Raw genomic sequence first — 20,038 nt, 5'->3', positions numbered from 1 at the left:
TCATTTGATTTTAAACTCTAGAAGTGTTAACGAAACTGTTGGCCCATGGTCAGCCTATAAAACTCAGGATCACTGAATGAACATATATTTATGACCATGAAGCTCAAGGAAAATATAATGAACTCATGAAAGAATAACCAAATACGTGACAAGCATTTTTTGTGGTTATTATAACAAGTATTCTTTATGGTGAAATATAAAAAATATTCTCTGGCTTGAAGTTAATTATCTGTTTCTCTAGTTTCGTTCATTAGCTTGTTGGAGAATGAAAAACTTGTGTTTGGTTGTGGTTATCATTCCACTCACATTGCAAATTTTAAAATACTGCAGAGGCAATATAATATAGAGAATTTCCTTTGGAAAACTTTTGGCATAGATTTTATGGAAAACCTTTAGTGGAGTGAATTTTATAATATAATGTAGGCCAAATCAGGTAAGGTCAAAAGACTGGTTTAATCACAATAACAAAGTCCACTTTTGGTGGAAGTTCAGTGGAACTTAATCTTGGTAGAGGTCAAAATTCTTATAATATATTGCATTTTGATATGGCTATTAGTTCTAATAATATATATAAAAAAAGGAAAAATTAGCATCTTGTGGAGTTACAACTATATCTGGCATAGGAGAATTAAAATATTTAGGCAGTGATCATATATATCTACAGATTAGGTCACAACATATGTGATGTGGTTCTTTGTCAAGAAAACCAAGACACGACCGAATAGATTAGTGCGTTGGATGAATAAATTGGAACACTAGACCTATGTATGGCCACACTATGAGCTAAGACACATGGATCAACATTCACATGGATACGAATACAAGAATATAATATTGACTATTTAAAAATTGGTTGTGGGAAGAAATATATCGTAGAGCTTGGTTATGGACCGAGCATAGATCAAATTGTAATGCTCTCCCATTTGAGGAAAAATCACTCACAATAAAACATAGTTGAGATGATGGTGTGTCAAGTGACATAGCACAGGTCAATTGGTAGTGGGATTGTACAGTGTTGGTCGAGACCTAGGTTCGAGCCCTAGCATTGTTAAGTAAAAAAATAAAAAATTCTCTCACAACTTTTGTTTTGTCGAATAATTAATCGATCAAAAGAACACATTTTGTAGATTCATTACTAAGAATTGACCATTCTTTAGAGAACAACCTAAAAATGGAATTTTGTAGAATATTTAATTTTATATTTGATTTCATATAGTCTTTGGGGGGGTTTAGGATCATTTAAAGGCCAAATTAAATTATGAAAGAAGCATGATAACTAGGGTTTAGTGGTGAACACCTCTGAAGGGATGAAAAACATTTATGATGTATTTTTTATGACAAACACCAGTGTTATGTGTTTTGATGGCTTATGACCAAGTTGCGATTGGTTTTTTCTATATGACAAGAACAAGTTCCGAGAAGGGTAGTAAGTGACCAGAATTATGAGTAGGTTGGAACAGGCCATGGAAAAGATATGACAAGTTGATAAATATAGTATGTAAACAACCATTTTATTAGTTTGAAGAATTATATTTATTAAAGATTAGGTCGATCTAGTTTGAAATATTATGAAAAGAGGTCCACAAGAAGTTGAAGGAGGTGGATGCCTCCAATGAGGTTGGTGCCTCTATCAGGTTGGATCCTACAATGAGTCGAAGCTTTCTCATCTCTAAGGTTGGTACCTCAATCAGGTTGAAGCCCTTTGCAAGCGTATGCTTTCACATTTCGAGGTTGGTGCCTTAATCAGGTTGAAGCCTATATCAAGTAGTAGGTTGCACATTTTCGAGTTTTGTGCCACAATCAAGTTGTAGCCTATTGTAAGTAGCATATTTCACATCTCGGGGGTGGGTGCCTCCGACATGTTAGTTCCTACAAATATATGTAATGAATTAAACAAGAAGAATTTATGGTTTTATCCCATATGGGTTTCCATGTAAATGCTTATGTCCTCTTACGTTGACGTGGTGGATTCTTGATGCATTGTTGATGTGATGATGGCTTCTTGATGCTTTGTTATATCTATTGATTTGGTGAAAATGGTTATGGTACATTGCTACATAATTACTTATTAATAAAATGATAAAATTGCTGCCACTCTTGTTCACCCTCCTCTTAGTATGATCTTTGGTCAACACTTTTTTGTTCAATTTTAACGAGTCCAAAAAAGAGTAAAATGATACTTGATAGGGCATCTTATTCATGATTTAATGAGATAAAATAAGATATAGTAGTATGCTCAATACAAACTGTCTTTTTCATGAGGATTTAATGACCTGTATAAAAAGATGCTTAATACCCTTTAGTGTTTAATTAGCATTAGATGAATACAAAGGAAGCTTGTCCAAGATAAATGAGTGTTATAAAGGGTAGAAACTTGTTTCGGGCTGATAGAAATAACCTAATAAAAATAAAGCAGAGTGAGTGGCCAAGGAAACTCATTCATTGCAACAATATCTCTAGGAAGGGTAAAAGGAAGTAAGAAAAATCTAGTAATATGGACAAGGGAAATGTGACTACAATGAAAAGAAATGGAACCAAGGAAGATCAACATGCATAAATAAGTGAGGAAATGCATATAAACAATAACAAGGAATTTTTTTTTAAATCCTCTTGGGGTATAGAAAAAACAAAATAAAGAAGCGATAAAATGAGGCTTAAATTCAAATTCATGGCCATTCTAAAGGAGGGATTCTAGGCATATAAAAATATACAACATGGACACCAAAATGGAAAGCAAGTACTAAGACATGGAATCCATGTAGAGGAAGGCTCTATTTCACAAGTTAAGATGTGAAAATGAAGAAGGGTTATTATCATGATCTAATGGGATGGACATAAGGAACAATGAATATGGCATCAAAAATCAATAATGAATAAAAACTAATACGAAAAAAGCTACCCCTATGTTCCAAGTTCAATAACTTGCACCTAAATTTCAATGGATGTTGTAATAAAAATGTCACTCTATCTTGTCAAAAACATGTAGAAAGACTAAAACCATGGTTAAATCACATAATGAAGGAAGTAAAACATGGAGTGGGTCAAAAAAAAGACTATATATTTTTTATTTTTTGAATTTTATATTTTTCTAGTATTTTTAACATATATAATATTTTTTGTTGTTTTGGTGGATACACAGTTACTAACACATCAAGGTTTTTTTAACATAGACGTGGCAATGGCCCTTCCCAAAGGCTAGTCCCATTACCATTGCAGAGGAGCATCACCCATGAGAGAAGAATGAAAAACCTATGAGGAGGAGGTAGAAGGAACATGATGAGTGGTGAGAATCACTCGCAACATGGAGGGTTGACTATAAGAATAAATACCTCCACATATACAAATACATATAGTGGGGGTATGATTCTCTCATCACTGACCTCCTACAATGCATATCATATGTTGTGTTGTGTTATCAACGATACAAATATGATTAAGTTCTCTATGTAGCTCACATATGATGACCATCTATGTATAAAAAGGGCTTAAGAGGTCGAGGCCCTAGTTCACAACATTTTGGAATTTTGTGCCTGGACTATATGATGTGAGACACTTTTGATTTTTATAGTGTCCATGTCTATATATATATGTATATAGATATCATGTTGTTATGGTGTTCACTCACAATGTTTGTATGATGTTTTCTTTTACTTTTCATGGTTATGTGTACTTATATGCATGATAAAATTAATTAATATAACAAATTCTAATTTAAGACATAATTAGCTAACAAATAAACTATCATATTAGAGTCTCATGAAACGTGCACATATTCAATAGTATAAAAAAAAAACCAAGAGATGCACCCTAAAAATATGATGAAGTATTGTAGGATGCCTCACAAAATAGATGAGATTCAACAAACAGACCACGAACTAGGAGTCAATGTTGACAACCAAGTGATGGATACCAAGGCAAAGCCTCATATGAGAGCTTGGTAATATAACTATATTTTTGCACATTATTGGTCGTAGGGCCAAAACAAATTCCCTTAGAAATCACTAATTCATCAATGGTTGAAAGGAGAATCCAAGGAGTGGAAGCAATGTTTCAAGTACTACGACTAGTGTTGTATGCAAAGCCTACTTGGGTTGATGAGAGACTTGAAATTTTCCAATCAAGCACCATACATAAGTGAATGGCCAAGAAAACAACACTTAAAAAAAATGGGGAAAACACACCACACCAAAATACATATACACTATATATAAGAACCATGCAATGATGTGACTTACTCATAGTACTTTTTGAGGTAGATCCCTTTGCAAGTCTTTAATGAAGGGTTACCATCATAATCCACTAACTAATAATCCCATCATTTTAGAACACATTTTACAACATAAGGTCCAAGCCATAGAGGTTATAATTTACATGTACCTAACTTGTCTTGATATCGATCATGGATTGAAACCAAATCAACTTCCACAAAGACAAAGGGATGAACCGATTTGTCATATTGGTATTTGACAAAATTTAATGAGTCTCATTCATTATTGTAGCATAATTAATTTGTTCATAAAACTTCACCAAATATAGGATATTTTATTCCTCGAAAAAAGTGTCAGGAAATAGTTTTACAACTAGTTTCTGAGATGGTATTTCACATTCAATTGGTAACACATCTTCCACTCGATGGACCAAATGGAGAGGAGTTAAGTCCATAGTGGTTTTAACCAAGGTTCAATATGCCCATAACAAAAAAAATACCATAAGATGCCAATTTAATTTATCATTCCCTACCATCCATTGAATGATGGTGTTTAAGACATGATTGGTGGCCTCTACTTGCATATTGCCTTGTGGTAATAGGGTTTTGAGTGTTCATGATGAAATCCAATTTGGTATCTAGTTTTATCATCATCTTATTATGAAAATGATAACCATGAATTATCAAGGTTGTTTGGGTACACAAGACCTAGTGATGGTGTGGTTAAACATGAAGAGTTCCATAGTGGCGCCATCATTAGAGAAGGTAGGGATGGTCTCAATCTAATTAGTGACATTGTCCATGTCCACAATGACGTAATTGTGTCCATTGGATAAGGTTGGCTTATACTAAATAAAATCAATGCCAATTCAGTAAGGGAACGAATAACAAGGATAAAATAAAATGGAGCATGGTGAGCCTATATTTTCTTTATAAAAATTTGATAGGGATAACAATTTTAGACCACACTAATACAATCCTTAAATATTGAGGGCCAATAGTAACCATTGTGCAAGATTTTATGGGAGTGTAAAACCCAAAGAGATGACCACCACATGCTCCAGAATGGAAATCGTTCAGGACATGCTCATCCTCCTAATGAGTAAGGATTTGATGCAATGTTGAGTTAACTCCATGGTGATAGAGGGTATCATCGATAATAACATAGTTCTAATCCTAATAGTGTATACTTAAATGCTCATTATGAGATAACTAACACTAAAAGCGTTGAGTTTGGAGGTATAGAAAGACATCCGCATACCAAGAAGCATATGAGATAATGAGGAATAATGACTGATCAAGAAATGAATAATCAACCATAGGTTTATCATCAACCTAGGGAAGATTAAACATTAACTTTGTGTTGATGGTGTCGGACTTGCCAAAATTTAGGGGATCTCCCCGGTATGAAGTCCTAACTAGACCTCACACCATTTGGTGTAGGAGTCCCATCCAGTACGATGGACTAGTTGCCATTTACTTAGAGATTTGCCTTATTTCTTGTTGTTCATCACATGAGAGTGTTATGCTTGTATCTTCAAAACGCGAGGTGAGTATGCCTGGTGAGTGCATAATGTAACTTGTGTCTAGGTTCTCTTACTATAAATGGGGAGAGTAAAGTGAGCCTCTAAATGAGAGGTAGTAGTACCACCCAAGAAGAGACACAGATGAACTAGAAAGGGTTTGTCCAACATCAAGCAGAGTAGTCCACATCGGATGTGGCAATCGTTAAAAACAAAGTGTAAGGGAAAACCGATACACCATCCATTAGAGTAGTCCACATGGATGTGACAGTCGTTATAACCAGTAAATAATACAGGTATGTCTAATGTCCTGCGGAGTAGCCTATAAGGATGAGACAATAGTGATAAGAAATACAACACATTCTCAACAATCTAAGTACTAAAACAACCAAAGTATTTCAACTATCTTAGTACAGGTTAAGCAAACATGCATTACAAATGTTTAAAGAGTAGTCTTATAAACATCTACAAAACATGCCTGAAAACGAGTTTGCCTTAACAGGCTTCTGAATTAAGAAAACGTTCTAAGACACATATGTACACCATACATTACTAGTCCTAGTAGTGGGACATTGGAGCCACTCCTTGCTCCTCAAAGAACAGACTGAAAACTCTCAAGGCTATGTGGCAGAAGCCAAGGTGCAAGTCCTTTCTCATACATTGGAAGGGGTATATATAGCCAAGGGTGATGCTTGAATCTTGTAACTCTTGGACTACCTTCATGACCATTCAACTTCGTATGACTTTTCAAATGACATGACTCTTCAACTTCTAGTGTGCATCCATTGGAATTTCCCCTTACATTACATTTAGTTACAATAGATTTGGTCCATAGTGGTGATGTGGCCTCCACAACTCATAGCACAACTTGAAATGACATTGTTGACATGTACTGGTTGGTTATGGTGGCCATGTCAAGATGCTGCGCTGCTAAGTGATGCATGTACTCTCGGGTGTGATTTGTCTTCTCCTCCGCATGGCTTGATGCTACGAGGTATTCGATGGTCTTGGTCTTGTAAGATGGTTCCATGCATGTGTTACTTTCGCTTGTTGTTTGACATGCTTCTTTCGTCCGTCCAACTTCAAACAAGTCTTCTAGTATGTGTGCTCCTTCTTCATCTCATTCGTCATCTCGCCATGATCTATCATTGTACTTGTTCCTGCAATTCAATCATGACAGAATGAAATCAAATCCAAAACATCATAGTCTATCATGATGCATTGTTTTTGATGTTTTGGGCCCGAGACAGATGATAGGATAGGAAGAGGTCCCAATAACTGTGCACTGCACAGTTCTAGGTGATAGGGAGGGGGGATTGGTCACTTAGACTGCGCAGAGCATAGCTCAGAATTGGATAAGAAACTCTCGGGAATAGTCTTCACTATTAAGGAAAAGTACAGAGAGAACTCAAGGAGGCAAGATTGCACAGTTGAGGACACAAGTGGCAGCTGCAAGGTGGGACCCTAAGGTACACCTCTGTGCAGTTTCTAGAGGGAAGACAAGGCAGGAGAATAGAGGGACCAGAGGACAGTTTTGTGCAATTTTTGAGAGCAGTGAGTCCTGACTAAGGGAGGTCATTGGGAAGAAACCTCTACACAGTTTCTAGGAGTAGTGCAAGCTCAAGTCTCTGTGCCATGTGAAGTTCCACGAAGTAGGAAGGAGTCTTGATAATTGATCTTATGAAGTGTGCAGTTTAGGTTGGGCTTTGAGGCAGTTTATACATAGTTCTAGGAAGGAATACATGCTTCTCACCTCTTGGATTGCATAGTGCAATTGACTTGGATGAAAGGCTCAAGCACTACATAGTTCCAGATAGCAGGGAAACATCACTAAGGGTTGAGACTCCATAGTGTAGCTGAGTCGGGGTCTAGTGAAGTGGGCTTGTTTCATCAAGAGATTTTTCAGGAAAATGGCTATGTGTGAGAGACAAGTGAGCTTGTGAGGAGTCGAAATTGTGATCACACACTTATTGTACTTTGACAACATGACAACACTAACCACTAGGACAACATAGCAAATAATGACCCTTGGTGGGATTGTCTAGTGCTAAAAGTGATAAATGTAACGCTTGGGATAGACCTTTCGATGATCGTGATGACACTTGCGCGATAATTCTTACAAATTTGTGTGTGAGTGTGACGTGTGTTCACATAGCTAAGAAAACCAAAACACACAAAGAAAAACCTTCAAAATCACCAGAACAAGATCAGAAGCATGACAAAGTAATCAACATGCCAAAAGACAACAGTTGGTTAAGCAAGCAAAAGAGTGAAAGGACTATGAAGGAGCTCGAGGAATGAACTCGAGTGTTTTCAACCATCAAAGAAAAAATCAAGGAAGGCTCTAAAATTTGAGTGCAATTCAAAAATTTGGAGGGTGTTGCAGTCACTATAACACTTGGCGACGCACTACTTGAATACTAGCTTCTCTATTTTGGTTCGTTTTTTAGTGCAGGGCGTTGGTCCTGGGGAGTATTGATTCATTGTGCATATTACTTCAACTTCCTCACTTACCCCATCGACATACATGGTTCACATTGTACCAACTCATTTGAACACAACATAAGATTCAGCCAGATCACAATGTTTCAAGGTGGGAAGAGTAGTTTGGCTCGTGAGCTTAATATTTTCAGGGTTTAATTTTTCATCTTTGGTGTTGTTCCACTACCAGTAGGCTTAGATAGTACCTTGATGGAGTCACGCGGGAACACAAGCATTTCTCCATTGCTAGCAAGCCTAGACAGTACCCCAGTGGAGTTTCCTGCTTCACATCTTTGCATAGGAAGCCTTTCTCTTCTTTCACCTTTGTTATTTATTTAAAGAGAACTGTGCATAGGCTCTTATTTATTTTTGGGGTGGAAAAGGGATCCCGAATTATTGAGATTAGGAGAGGTTATTCCTTCAAAGAATAATGTAAATACCTCTAATTCAGGTTTGCCCATTTATATTTTCCCCTTATCCATTTTTACTGGTTGGATAAGCTTGAACAGACCAAAGAAGAACAATGAGTACATGCATGAGGTTTCCCATACTAGACAAGGTTCATGGTTTAACCGAAACTCTCCTTACAGACAAATCGTATTTTCTGTCAATACTTAATTGGCCAAAAGTTACAACCAAACAAAAAGAAGACATACATAAGACTGGCCAAGCGCTACAGTGTCACAAGACTCTTTGAACTTCAGCCAAATACACATTCAGAAGGCAGAACACAATGTGATACAACAATTATTTACAAAAGAAAAACAACAAAACAGTAAGGAATACAAAACAACACAACAAGCAATGAAAAGACTATGTAGATAATGCAGGGCGTGACCTGGGATCATTGAAAATAACAATTTAAGTCTTGCCCATTGATAGGGAGAGTGCCAATATTCCCGTCAAGTGATTGAAGATGATACATGTGTTGGCCAAGCTTCTCATGGATTGTGAATGGACCAATCCATAGGGATTGAAACTTTGTTTGCTTGCCTTTTTCCTCATGGGGTTTTTCCCACCTTAAGATTAAGTCACCTACACTGAAGCTAGCATTCCCTGCTGAATTTCTATTGAACCATCTCTTGCTATGATTATGGTGGAGTGTAAACTTTTACTTTTCTTTCATCATTTCTTCCTACAGCTTGTGTAGTGTGTCCATCCTATGCTGAACTAATAGACACAACTTGCCTTGGGGTTCTTGGGACAATTGGACATTAGGGAATTAGATGTTCGATGGGAGGATGGATTCTTTTCCATACACCCATAAGTATGGGGAAGTATTTAGAGAAGGCTTAGGTGTGACTCTTTCAACCCATAGAGCATTCACCAGAGCGGAGTGCCAGTTTCATTGTTCATAGTAAATGATATTTCTAATGATGTGAATGAGGTTCTTGTTTGTAGATTCAGCAAGACCATTTCCCTATGGGTAGTAATTAGCATAATTCTTCAACACAATACCATTTTTCAATGCAAAGTCATAAAGCTTTAATGAAGAAAAGTACATTGCATTGTAAAAAACAAGTGATGTAGGAATGCCAAACCTAGAGATGATGTTATGTTGTAGGAAGCTGATGACTTCTTGGACGTTCACTTGTTTCAACGGAACAACTTCTATCCACTGCATGAATTAATCTGTAGCAGTCAAAATATAGTGGTGTTGCTTTGACAAATGTGGGAAAATGTCCCCAATGATATCCAAGCCCCACTTTTGGAATGGCTCTTCCACTGCAATAGGTTGCAACGGGGCTACTGACCTTCGGTTCTTGCTGGCACATCTCTAACAGACTGAACATTTGCATGCATAAGCATGTGCATCCTTGAATAATGTAGGCTAGTAGAAACCGACACACATGACCTTGTGCGATGTTGTGTTACCCGCAAAATGTCCCCCAGCTAGTCCGTCATGGAGATCGCATAACAAATTTTTTGAAGCTTGTGCCTCTAGGCACCTGAGTAGTATACCATTGTGTTCCTTTCTGTAAAGAACTCCATGCACCAACTAATAAGATAGAGCTTTGAGTCAGAGTGCGCACTTTTGCTGCATAGAAAAATGAGACGAAATGGTGCCATGCTCTGGGTACTGGCGCACTTATACGTACCAATAGGTTTTGTGTGAAGTAGGAGAGATTTGCTCAACATTATACATCTCTATTTGTTGCTCCCAACTTGCGACCTCTTCTTCTTCCTCTTGCGCATGCACTATTTTCGCTACTAGTCTAAAAAAGACTGTGACCCTCGATGGTGTGAATTGGATTGATGTTAATATCATACTCTTGTAGTCATATCATCTAAATTACCCTCCTTTCACCTAGCTCTTGCTGAATACGAATTTCTCTAACTGTTGGGTGCAGCACAGAGACAATGCAATGGTTCTTCAAGAGGTAGGTTTGAAATGCTTCACCGCCTTATACACTGCATATTCTTGTTTTTCCATGGTGGGATAGTTGAGTTTGGGTCCTTGCAGGCTTGCACGCAAGAAGGAGATTGGTTGTTCATTATTCAACTCATCCTTTTGAGCAAGCACAACAATGAGTGAAGTGTCGAAAGAAAAAGTATAGAGCAAGAAATATTTGCTGAAGTTTGGGCTGTAAAACGCGGGTGCTTTTAGATTGCTTGATATGGGCGGACATGCCCTTTTCCTTCTTCCCCAACTGTATATTGCATCCTTATTGATCATCTCTTGGATGGGTTTTACAATCTACGCATAATCAAAGACAAACTTTCTGAGGAAGTTGATCTTCCCCAAGAAAGACTACATAGATTTCTTGTTCACGAGGTAAAGAATCTATGTGATGGTCTAAACTCTCTCTAGATCTACCTCAATCCCACTTTTAGAAATGATGTGTCCAACCAAGTTACCCTCAGACACTGTGAAGACGCTCTTCTTGGAATTCAAGGATATCCAGTATTTTCGACATCGCTTGAAAATTTTCTTAAGATGGTGCAAGTGGCCTGACATTGTCTAGAGAAGATTGTCACATCATTGAGGGAGACCACTATGATCTATCTAATGAGCCCATGGAATGTGACTTCCATTGCGTGCTGAAATGTTGGGCCTACGTTCACCATCCCAAATGGAATTCTATGAAAAGTGAACATACCCCACTTGGTACGGAATGTTGTTTTGAGTCTTTCAGGGTCTACTGCCAGAACCTGGTTGTATCCTTAAAAGAACTCAAGCAAAGAAAAAATATTTTCTCTAGATATTGTCTGTAGTATATGCTCCATGGATGACATTGGGTAGTTGTCCTTGTCCGAGGTGTAGTTGAGATTATGGAAATCTACGCATAGGTGGGTCTCCTTGGACTTCTTTCTAACACAGACTAAATTGGAAACCCATGTGGAATGTCAAACTTTGTAAATGATTCGAGCATCCAATGACTTAGTCAGTTCTTTCTGTATGATGGGATCAAGTGAAGGATGAAATTTCCTTAGCTTCTGCTGAAAAGGCTTGGCCCTTTCCTTGATTGGCATGATGTGTTGGATTGTTCACGTGTCATATGTCTTTAGGTCATTATACATCCATGTGAACACATCACAATACTGATTGAAAATGTGGATTAAATATTGCCTCTCTTGTGATGTAAAACACGTACCAAGATTTACAAACTTTGGATTCTTTTCCATTCCCAAATTAATCTGTTTGTGCAACAATGTAGAGTTGTGGGTTTTTGCATTCACGGGTCCCTAAAATCAGTTTTGCAAGTCATACAACTTCTCAAGTGATACCACACCCTTGGGGATGAGGTTTCCTTTTCTTGCATCAACTGCATCCTGCAGAGACAGCACATGCTCGTCCTCATTTATCGTTGCGTCTTTGAAGATGAAAGCGTTAGCCATGAAATGCATATCTGTTAATCATCATTAAAAATGCGTAAATTAGTGATGTTGCTTAGGACAGATGGTTTATATAAAATATCAACAAAAAATATATCCCTTAATGGTGACATCCTAGCAACTGCATTTTCCAAGGCATCTGCAACTACATTACGCATTCTTGGTACTAAAATAATATTGAAAGCTTGGAATTGAGAAATGAGTTGCCATACCTCTTGTTGATAACTCTTAAGACGGAGTGACACAGTGTATAGTGTTACGTACCTGACGCACCACGATCTTTGAGTCACCTACCACTTTTAGAACAACAATATTGAGGTTGATGGCTTTCTGTAAGCCCAAGATGAGTGCTTCATACTCGGTGGTGTTGTTCATGCACTCGAACTCCAAGCGGCTAGAGATTAAGTGTTTTCTCTAGAGTGGGTATGTTAAGACACAACCAACTCTAGAGCCCTCTTGTGTCTTGGATCCGTCAAAGTACATGGTCCAAATGTCATTTATAGAAGGACCGTTTGCCACATTAGTATTACTATCACTACTACTACTGTTGTTACAAACTATTATATAAGTTTCATTTTCACCAGTTGGGCATGGAAGGAGACCCAATTGTGTGTCTAGTGGGGTAGGGGATGGCTCTATAAGATAACACCCCAACTGTGTTTCCAGAAAGAAATTTCTGAACATAAGTTTTACGAAAGCCAACAATTCATTTTCTCCATTCAAGGGAGTCACATTGTGCTTCATGTATCTCTCTGAAAATACCTAGATCTGATTGTTTCTTCCCTTGTACAGAAGCCATAAGTGTGACCAGTCAATAGAAAAGTATCCTTGCAACTTGCTTGACCAGTCTCTTCTCAACAATACACTATATGCTTCCAGGATGTCCACAACAACAATGTTGATGCACTGATGAACTTGTCCATCAGAAGATAACCGGATGATCACATCCCTAAGTTCACCAATGCCTAGTACACATGTTCTGTCTAGTTGGATGATCTGTGCACTCATTCTACTCCATTGAGCATTGATCTTAGAAATGGAGAGTGGCACAACATTGACTAACACACCAGAATAAAAAAAACAGTTGTGAACATTGAAATTGAAGATTTCAAATGATAACAACAAAGGTGGGCAAAGCGAGTTCACCTCCTCCAAGTAGAGAGCATTGAGAAAAAATGTGAGTGTGTTGAGAAACTTACTTGATCCCTTTCTGGAAGAGGTAGAAATACCTTTAGAGGTCTGCCCAAGTGTTTGCAGAAGAATATCTCGTTGACTCGTGATTTTGGTTAACTCATACACAGATATGTTTGCACAAGTTTTCTTTATATCTTCTACAATGTTATAATCCAGAGTGGGGAGACTCACTGAGATGTCTGGGGGTGGACTTGTGTTCATGGTGTCTGGGGTGCTACTCTTGTCTTTGTTGCTCACAGACATACTATTTATTGTAGTTGTCTTCCCGGACTTACTCAAAGTTTTTTTTGTTGAGGTGATTGGCAGACCTACTATCCTTAGTATGTCTGGTCTTATTTTATCCCTCGGTATCTCAATCATAGCGGGGCCCCCTTGGCTTCTCAAGTTATATCAGTTGTTCTACTTCAAGGCCGAACCATCACTCGGAGGCTCCTTCTCAATGGTAGTCTTCTGGGTAGTGCGAGTGCACTGATACATGTTTACCACATGCCCAGTACTTGGGGCTTCATCAGATGCAAAAAATTCTTCTTCTTCGTGGTTAGACTCGGCCTGCTTATTAACCATGATGTTGTTAGAGAACTACATAGCCATGGTGCTCATTCCAAGGTTCTATTATAGGCACGTTATTTCTGAATGCTTTTTGTGATGAAATTTATAGTATGAATCTGTCACGAGATCGTCAAGGTTGAGCACTAGATTGGAGTTTTGTACAGATTTGGCCAGCTGGATACTGCTGCTGCCTGAAGTTATGTTCGTCTTCTGTGGGTACCTAGAAGGCCTACTTTTCACGGTTGTCTCGCTTGTCTGTTGTTTGAGCTTAGCAACTTCCATGGTCAAGGACTTGAGGAGATGAGTAAGGTTCTTAATGTCACTTGCTTCCTTTTCCTTAGCCTTAATCATAGAGGCATGGGACCTATTTCTCATGTCTTTGGAGTCCTTAGTGGATTCGTCATCTTTAATGAATCTAATAGCACACAGGTATTTCTCCACAACAATCATAGGTATTTTTAGCAGTCGATAGTGATGGATTCATGATGTTTAGTGTCTATTGAGAACTTGTTCAGAATGCGGTTAAACCTCTGATTGAAATCTTTGACTTTCTCTTTCTGCTCCATCTTAAGACTACCCAACTCCTTCAACAACATGGTAGGGTTCTTGTCTTCAACAAAATTTTCAAGGAAAATTCTCTTGAACACCCCTAGTTCTGGATGGAATTTGGTGGAAGGTTGTGGTACCATACAACTTCCCTACCTTCCAAGTTACATGGAAATAGTCTGCATGCAACATTGTCATAACATACCTCGAGTTTCTGCAAATGTAGGTAGAACGTGTCTAAGTGGTCTTTTGCTTTCACTGTATTGTCAGGGTCATGTTTCGTTAAAAGCTTCTCTGCATGTCTTGGAATCTTGTGTAGGACATTCAGGAGTGTCAATGGGCCCAGAGTCATCCATTCCCGATTTTTCTCTTCCATGTTGTCCTCTTCTTTTTCATCCTCCTCTTCTTCGGAATCTGATGGTTCATCCTTTGAATCTATTGGTTCATATTTTCCTCCACCTCCTCCGCTGCCTTCCCCTCCACCTCCTACATCGGAACTCGAGGCCAAGAGTAAGAGGTTGTCTTCTTCTTCCTTTCAAAAGATTGGTGGTTCCTCTTATTTTTCCACAACTTCTGCCATCTCTTCAAGAGTGGCAAAGATTGGTTCGTCCACATATGAGACTACCACTCCTATGGGAGTAGTCTTTTTCTTACTTTGTGAATATGGAAGAGCGTACACTCCTAGAATCAGTCCAACAACTTTAGCAAATTGATGAGTGATGGGATGGACAACCAATATATTCTGATATGAGATTTCACATTCGGGTCTGGGAAGTGAGAAATGACCAACTTTAGAATTGCATGTAGGGGAGAGGGAGTGAGTGTTACTTCCTTTGACCAGATGATGGATGAGTGCATTTGATGAGACAATCAACCATAAAATACTGGTAATCCTCCTTCTAGCACTTGAAATGTTGACAGAGCTGGACTTGCCAACATTCAGGGGATCTCTCTAGTATGAAGTCCTAACTAGACCTCACACAATTTTGTGTAGGAGTCCCATCTAGTACGATGGCCCAGTTTCCATTTACTTAGAGATTTTCCTTATCTCTTGTTGTTCAGCACATGAGAGTGTTATGCTTGTATCTTCAAAAAGCGAGGTGAGTGTGCCTGGTGAGTGTGTAATGTAACTTGTGTCTAGGTTCTCTTACTGTAAAGGGGCAGAGTAAAGTGAGCCTCTAAATGAGAGGTAGTAGTATCAGTGGAGTAGTCCACAACAGATGCGACAGACATTAAAACTGAAGTGTAAAGGAAAACACGTACACCATCCAACAGAGTAGCCCACACAGATGTGATGGTAGTTATAACCAGTAAACAAGACATATCTGTCTAATGTCCTGTGGAGTAGTCCACAAGGACAAGAAAACAATGATAAGAAATACAACACATTCTCAACAATGTAAGTACTAAAATAGCCAAAGTAGTTTAACTATCTTAGTATAGGTTAAGAAAATATGCATTACAAATTTTTAAAGAGTAGTCTTACAAACACCTACAAAACATGTGTGAAAACATGCTGGCCTTAATAGGATTATGAATTAGGAAAAAGTCCCAAGGCACATATGTACACCATACATCACTAGTCCCAGTAGTGGGACATTGGAGCCACTCCTCACTCCTCAAAGAATAGACTGTAAACTCTCAAGGCTATGTGGGAGGAGCCAAGGTGAAAAGTCCTTGCTCATACAATGGGAGGGGTATATATAGCCAAGGTTATGCTTGACCCTTGTGACTCTTGGACTACCCTCGTGATCATTCAAGTTCCTATGAAATTTCAACTGACATGTCTCTTTAACTTCTTATGTCCATCCATTGGAATTTCACTTTACATTACATTCAGTTACAACAGATATGGCCAATAGTGGTGACGTGGCCTCGACAAATCATGACACAACTAGACATGACACTGCTGACATTTCTTGGCTAGCTGTTGTGGCCATGTTAAGCTATTGCACTATAAAGTGATGAATGTACTCTCGGGTGTGCTTTGTCTTATCCTTTGCATGGCTTGATGCTATGGGGTCTTCGATGACCTTGGTATTTTAAGATGGTTCCATGCATGCGTTCCTTTTGCTTTCTATTTGATGTGCTTCTTTCGTCTATCAAGATGCAAGTAGGTCTTCTAGTATGTGTGCTCCTTATTCATCCTGTTCATCATCTCGCCATGATCTGTCAGTGTACCTATTCCTGCAATTCATTCATGATGGGGTGACATCAAATACAAAATCTCCTAGTCTAGCATGATGCATTTTTTTCCATGTTCTGGTCCTAGGAAAGATGACAGGCTAGGAATAGGGCCTAGTAACTGCAGACTACGCAGTTCTAGGTGACAGGGGGGGGGAACTGGTCACTGAGACTAGACAGAGCACAGCTCAGGCTTAGACAAGAAACTCCAGGGCATAGTCTTCACTTTCGAGGAAAACTTCACAGAGGCCACTGGGAGGAAAGATTGCACAATTGAGGACACCAGTGGCATCTACAAGGCGGGACCCTAAGGGAAACCTCTGCATAGTTTCCATAGGGATGACAAGGTAGGACAAAAGAGTGATGACAAGGTAGGACAAAAAAGGGACCAAAAGATAGTTCTGTGCATTTTCTGGGAGCAATGCAAGCTCAAGTGTTTGTGCAATGTGGGGTCCCAACAAGAGGGAAGGAGGATTGATAATTGATCTTGTGAAGTGCGTAGTTTAGGTCAGGCTTTGAGGCACTGTCTGCACAGTTATAGGAAGGAAGACAGACTGCTCACATATGGGATTGTGCAGTGCAACTGACCTGGAGAACAACCTTAAGCACTGCATAGTTACAAACAATAGATCAGCACCAATGAGGGCTGAGACTATGCAGTGCAGCTTAGTCAGGGTCCAGTGAAGTAGGGTTTTTCCATCGAGATATTTTCAGGAAATGGCTAACTATGAGAGGCGAGTGAACTTGTGAGGACTCAACATTGTGATCACACACTTAGAATACTTAGAAAACATGAGAAAACTAACCACTAGGACAACATAGCAAAGCATGGCCTTCTATGGGACTTTCTAGTGTTGAAAGCGAGAAGTGCGACACTTGGGATAGACCTTTGGATGACCGTGACGACACTTGCATGATAGTGTGTAAAACTTTGTGTGTGAGTGTTATGGGTGTTCAAATAGCTAAGAAAACCCAAACACACAATGACAAACCTTCAAAATCACCTGAACAAGATCGCAAGCATGAAAAAGCAATCAACATGCCAAAAAACGACAGTTGGTTAAGTAAGAAAAAGAGTGAAAAGACGCTGAAGAAGCTCAAGGAATGAGCTCAAGTGTTTACAACCATCAAAGGAAAAACCAAGGAAGGCTCTAAAATTTGAGTGCAAGACAAAATTTTGGAGCATGTTGTAACCGCTACAAAATCCAAATAAAACTCTTGAAAGATAAAAATCCACCTTAAGTACTTACCCCCACTGATTTGATGACTAAGGATGTGTTTCATGGGGTTGGAATTGGTGATTACCATGGTATTTCACAAGAGTATGTAATTTCATAAAACATTGGACAATAGGGAAAACAGTCAAATTAAACTCTTCTATATGGGATTAGAAAATCCTAGGATGGATAAGGCCTTTTCTCAAATAGTAAGTAACATGACAATTGCACATATTACCCTCTTTGACAAGAATCATACCTATGCTTGATTCATAGACCATGAGATAGAGAAAAAAATATTGATTGTAATATGGGAAGCTTATTAATGGGGTAGATAACGAGGCTTCTCTGAATGATCAAAATATCTCTTTGCTTGATCATACTATACAAAAACCAGTACAACATTCTTCAATAATTGCATAAAACCTTTTGTTCTCTTAGAATAAGTGGAAATATATCTATGCAATAAGTTTGTTTTCCCTTGTAAGAATTGAATTTGGTGAAGGGTATGAGGAGGGGGAAGATTAATGACTGCATCAACCTACAAGGGATCAACTTTGATCCCTTCCTTAGACATGATGAAACCTAGTAACCTCATAGATATCACACAAAACATGAATTTATGTGGATTCAAAGAAATCTTGTAAAAATAGTAGCACAAAAATGTTTTCCTAAAATGTGTAGGATGGTCCTCATGTCTCTGGGATTGAGCTATAAGGACATCCAATTAGGCATAGACTATGTGTTTGATGTCATGAAAAGTGTAGGACACAACCCGCTAGAAAGTGCCACCAACATTATTAAGATCACATAGCAAATTTCTATAAGAAAATATTCCCCAACAGTATATAAATGCGATCTTATGTTGATCTTCTTATTTTATATATATTTTATTATAGTTAAAAATCCATCCATAAAAGAAAATATAGCATTTGATCCACAAGAATTAAGAATATGATCGATGAAATGGATTGGATAATTATCCTTTATTGGCAAAAATATTGTTTGGTTGGCATTAATTTCAACCTTTTGATACAGTTATGGTTTGAGTTTCTTGTTGCATTTGTTGAAGGACTACTATGCCTGTATTGATAATTAACTTTTGTGGCTGATGTGTTTGGCTTGATTGCAAGTGAATGATGGTTGTAGGTGGTTGGATGATGATGCAAATGATTAGAATGGCGCCACAAGTATTTAACAAGTGTTGAAGCATTTGTTGCGGATCCAGGATCAAGATGATTTTTTTTTTTTTTTAATTGATAGAGACTACCACATGATTGCCTCTTCATGCCCATGACACTAGCTTAAATTGGGCAGTCTTGCTTCATCCTGACCATGGCACTAACCTATGGAATGTTCCCATGACACAACCTGTATGTTGGGAAATAAAAAACCACAGGCATTCCCATCGAATTTTCCCATGGAATTTGGTGCGAATGGTGACATGTTGATCAAGTCTTATTTGATATGGTCATCAAGACAAACGGAATGTAAGTAGTATGCTCATTTGGTCCAATTTTATGAGAACAAAGTTAGCATAGATGTAGTATTTCCTTGTTGGAGATTAGTTTTAGATATTGTGCATATATGAAGCGAATAAATAGACTTGTAGCAACGATTAGATTCGGGGTTAATGTTGTAGAGTTTTAGTACATCACTATAGTTACCTTATATTATAGAATTCCATTGTATAGTGTTGTAGTTGATGTTTGTGTTGTATGATGGAATGAGGGTTCATTCTACTGCCTTTATACTATGGTTGTGTGAGCTCGTGGTTTTGTTGTTTGTGTTCATTATGAGAGTATTGTTGTTAAGTTATTGTTGTAGAATAGGACCCAGTTTGAAAATGGATGAAATCATGGTCCATGGTGTTTGAGAAGGCTTAGGCCTTTGGCAAGTGGAGGCATGCTAATTTATGGGGTTTGGGCTTCTTGTTTGGTAGTGGCCAGCAAATTGATATTGAGGAGGTTGGGGCCTCTCGCAAGTGGTGGGTTGCTAAGATAGGGAGTTGTGGATTTATTATTGGTAGTGGCCAACAAAAGTATTTAAGGAGGTTGGGGCCTCTAATAAGTGGTGACTTTCTAAATAGGGAGTTTGAGCTTCCTAGGTGATAGTGCCCAAAAAAATGATAGATAGGGGATTGGGGCTTCTTAGATGGTAGGGGAAACAAACTTTTTAGAGGGAGTTGGGGATTCCTAGCTAGTTTGGATGAACAAATCTATGTAAAAAAAAATGTTGAAAATGAATAAGAAGAGTACAAGAAAATCAATAGTATGGTGGTTTTCTTCCCCTTAAGGATT

The sequence above is a fragment of the Pinus tabuliformis genome, chromosome 7 (assembly GCF_031772625.1).
Source record: "Pinus tabuliformis cultivar Carrire ecotype Pingquan chromosome 7, CPIR1, whole genome shotgun sequence".
In the NCBI taxonomy this organism is placed as follows: Eukaryota; Viridiplantae; Streptophyta; class Pinopsida; order Pinales; family Pinaceae; genus Pinus; species Pinus tabuliformis.
This window is presented reverse-complemented; position numbering follows the sequence as displayed.